The sequence below is a fragment of the Corapipo altera genome, unplaced genomic scaffold, assembly GCF_003945725.1.
Source record: "Corapipo altera isolate COAL_440 unplaced genomic scaffold, ASM394572v1 61496, whole genome shotgun sequence".
Lineage (NCBI taxonomy): Eukaryota > Metazoa > Chordata > Aves > Passeriformes > Pipridae > Corapipo > Corapipo altera.
The window spans coordinates 1,978-5,532 of record NW_020886729.1 but is presented as its reverse complement, the minus strand read 5'-3'; the positions used below and the strand labels follow the sequence as shown (position 1 = coordinate 5,532).

Genomic DNA, 3,555 nt, shown 5'->3' with positions numbered 1-3,555 from the left:
TGTTACGACCCACCCCAGGAAAAAGGGGGCGGAGGGGGTAACCCAGGCTTTATCAATAATTCCTTTGGGGTGGATTAAAGTGAAACGACACTAAATAATCGGTGTTTGAAAACATATATTGACAAGATTTATTTTAACAATTCTGCATCAATAGGTATGTTAACATTTTGGGTGCTGTCATAACCTTTCTGGGGAGGAGAAAAATGCATAGGGGAGAGAAAGACAGGGTAAGAGTAAGGAAGAGCAAGGAAAAAAAAGATGAGATAATCACCGCCCACTGGATCCAGCGATGTCTTGATCCGCAGGTGGTGGGGGGAGAAGGAAAAACAAAAACCCTGCCAAAGCCCCAAAGTCACCAGTCAAAATCCATATCCTTAGCACCTCCCCCAGGGCGGGGAGTTGTTTTCATAGGTTGGTGTCCCCCTTTTTGGCACGGAGTTCATGTGGAGGGCGTGGTAAACTCTGCTCTTCCCGCCTTTTCGGGGCTTGACATCTTCTGCACTGGAGGAGCGGGGGGATGGACCCAGTTGCCCATCAGAAAGTCAAAAGCCTGCAGAAGTCTCTTAGAATGCATAAATCATTAACTGTTTCAGTCTCTGACACATTGATAGTCAGATCTTCCTCCTGGGTCCATGTCACTGTTGGTCATGGCAGCTCTGCTCTCCTGGGACATTAACAGAGGGGCAAGAGATTTCTGAGGAGTAGCACTCCTGTCCTTACCTGTGAGGTAAAGTAGTGTGTGTGATAGGCCCTTTGAAACAAATCCTGCTGTCATGTTCTTGACCTTAAATACACTGTACTAAAGTTTATTGTAAGAGGTGAATTAATGAAAATAAACCTTTTATTTCTCTAGCATCTTGTTGTACTTTTGATTTTTTAAGTTGCTATACAGGCTGTGGCTGATAACACATGTTCTGTGGTGCCACAGAGTGAAAGCTTTAAATCCTAATGATTCTTTTGGCCTGTAGCAATTGTTTCTGTTTTAGAACATTGTCCTTCACGTACTCGTGAGCTTTGACGTTGTTCATGAAGTAGCAGACTGTAGGAGTGCCGGTCGAACCTGGAACATGCAAGGAGGAGGTTAGAATACTAATGCTGATGGTTTCCCCCTCGGCAGCCTTTGGGGACAGCTTCAAAGCTGTGCTGCACCCACCTTGCCCAGCAAGCAGGCGATGTACTGCCTCCTATTCTGCGGGTCGTGAGCAATCCACCTCAGCACAGCCTCGAACACGGTTTCTTCTCGCTTCACGTTGAGCTCGTCCTTCTCGATGATGTGTGCCAGCTCCTCAGCAGAGAGGTCTAGGAACTCCTGGGACACCTGGGACACCTCCTCGAAGTGGTGCAGGATGTACACACCAGCGGCTGCGCGCAGGTCAGGGCAGTGGTAATAGTCAGTGAATCTCCAGATGCCAATGCAGTTCTCAAAGCACAGCCTGGAACTGAGGAACTTGCAGCACAGGTTGACGATGCCCATGACATTGAACTGGTCTGCTGCAGCCAACAAACTCTCAGCGTTGTCCTCCGTGATCAGTACTGTCCCAGTGTAGGCGTAATTGATGATGAGACCCATCATTTCAGCTGAAACACCGGGGATTTGATAGACCATCTTGTCTGCGCTGCCCCAGTTGGTAAACAGAGTCCTGAAAACACAGCACTGCTGCATTAAATCCTGTCCTTGGGTCCCCTGTGTTTCCCGAACTCCCAGGGCAAGACTTTAGGCACTGGCAGGAGCCCTGCTGGGAGGCCCCATAGTTTATTAATTAATGTTTTACTTGCTGGTTGTTTGAAAAAGGAGATACAGCCTCTGGCTGGGGACAGGGAGCACCAGGGCGAACAGCCCCCATGCTTCCACAGGAATCATAAAATCACGAAATGGCCTGGGTTGGAGGGGACCTTAAGGATTATCCCATTCCAACCCCTGCCATGGATAGGAACTCCTTCCACTAGACCAGGTTGCTCCAAACCCCATCCAACCTGGCCTTGGACTTCCAGAGATGGGGCAGTCACAGCTTCTCTGGGCAACCTGTGCCAGGGCCTCACCTGGCTCACAGGGAGTAATTTTTTCCAAATATCTAATATAAACCTCTGTCAGTGTGACGCCATTCCCCCTTGTCCTGTCACTCCAGGCCCTTGTAAATAAATCCTTGTGTTTCCAGTACTGACCTGAAGTAGACACTGCAACAAGAGAGGATTTGTTTGTGAGCCTTGAATTCCACTCCATCCACGCTTATGATCACATCACAGAATCTCCCTTCCAGGCGGAGCTCATTAGAGATGCTGCAATTCCTTTCACTCATCTTCCTCTACATGTTGGAGGATGACTGTCTGGTGGGTGCTGAGCTATCCCCCACGTTGGAGTCAGAGGCAGAGTGGACCTCGCTGACGCGCGTGGAGCGCTCTGGTGTTGCCTGCAAACATCCAGCGCTGAACCCACTCGCTGGCTCTGGATTGTGACCCGTGATGACATCACAGCCACAGGGGTGACCCAGGCCCAACATTCCCTGGTTGCCCGCAGCCTTCACTTCCCCTCGGCCCAGGTTATGCTGAACCCCGGGCCTGCACAATGTTAATGGTTGCTTGGAGCAAAATCGTCTGCGTGATCCCCCAGTATAATAATAACTAATAATAATAAATAATCCTCAGTATTATTTTGCCAGAGGGTAAAAGTCCCGAAAGGTGGGCACTGGCTGCTGCTGAAGTGCCTTGTGCCACCTCACCCAGGAGGAAGCTGAGGCACAGCCCAGCTCCTGTCAGTGCTGAAGTCGCACACACTGCCTCTGATTTGTCACTCGAGGTGTGCCAGGGGAGATTTAGGTTGGATATTGGGAAACTTTTTTCCCCCAAAGGGTTGTCCAGCCCTGGCACAGCTGCCCAGGGCAGCAGCGGGGGCGTCCTCATCCTTGTACAGGTTTAAAAGCCGTGTGGTTCTTGGGGACATGGGTTCGTGGTGGCCTTGGCAGTGCTGGGGGACGGTTCTCTGCGGGCATTTCCCGCACAGGATTCCGCGACCCCGCGTCCCCGGCGCTGCGGGGCGGTTCAGTGCCGGGCGCCTCTCCTAACGGGGGGACACACGCCTTGCTTAATTACTCCTGCCACCAAAAGAACAACACCAACTACGAAAATATCTGGTTGAGACCAACACTCTGCCTTCGAGGTATCCTGTGACTACACCAATTAGATGGCACAGACCCTTCTGAGGCTGTAACCAGGTTCTTTTAGAGGATTACTTCGAAGGCAAGATTAAGGCAAAAACTCCAATGTTAGATCACAAACAGCCAATTAGCTTTGTTTGCAACAATAAGGAACAGTAAAAGCTGGGGGGGGGAGGAGGGGGAGAAGGAGAGGGAGAGTTAAGGAAAAAAAAAGGCATAAAGTGCAAAAAGCTTACCAGCAGCTTTTGGGCAGTCAGGGAAGGATCAGGTGTAGTAGCTTTCGGGCAGTCAGGGAAGGATCCCTGGAGAGAAGCAGGGGGTGAACAGACTGGAGACGAGCAGCAGACGCAGGCAGGTGGGACAGGAGCAGGACGGAGGCAGGAGAGACGGAGCCAAGCTGGAC

The 3,555-nt window shown here is 50.8% G+C and overlaps 1 pseudogene; it reads right to left on the bottom strand.

Annotated features, from left to right (window-relative positions):
• Positions 1-938: 938 nt before the first annotated feature.
• LOC113941323 lies at positions 939-2,602 on the bottom strand (annotated as a pseudogene).
• Positions 2,603-3,555: the final 953 nt, after the last annotated feature.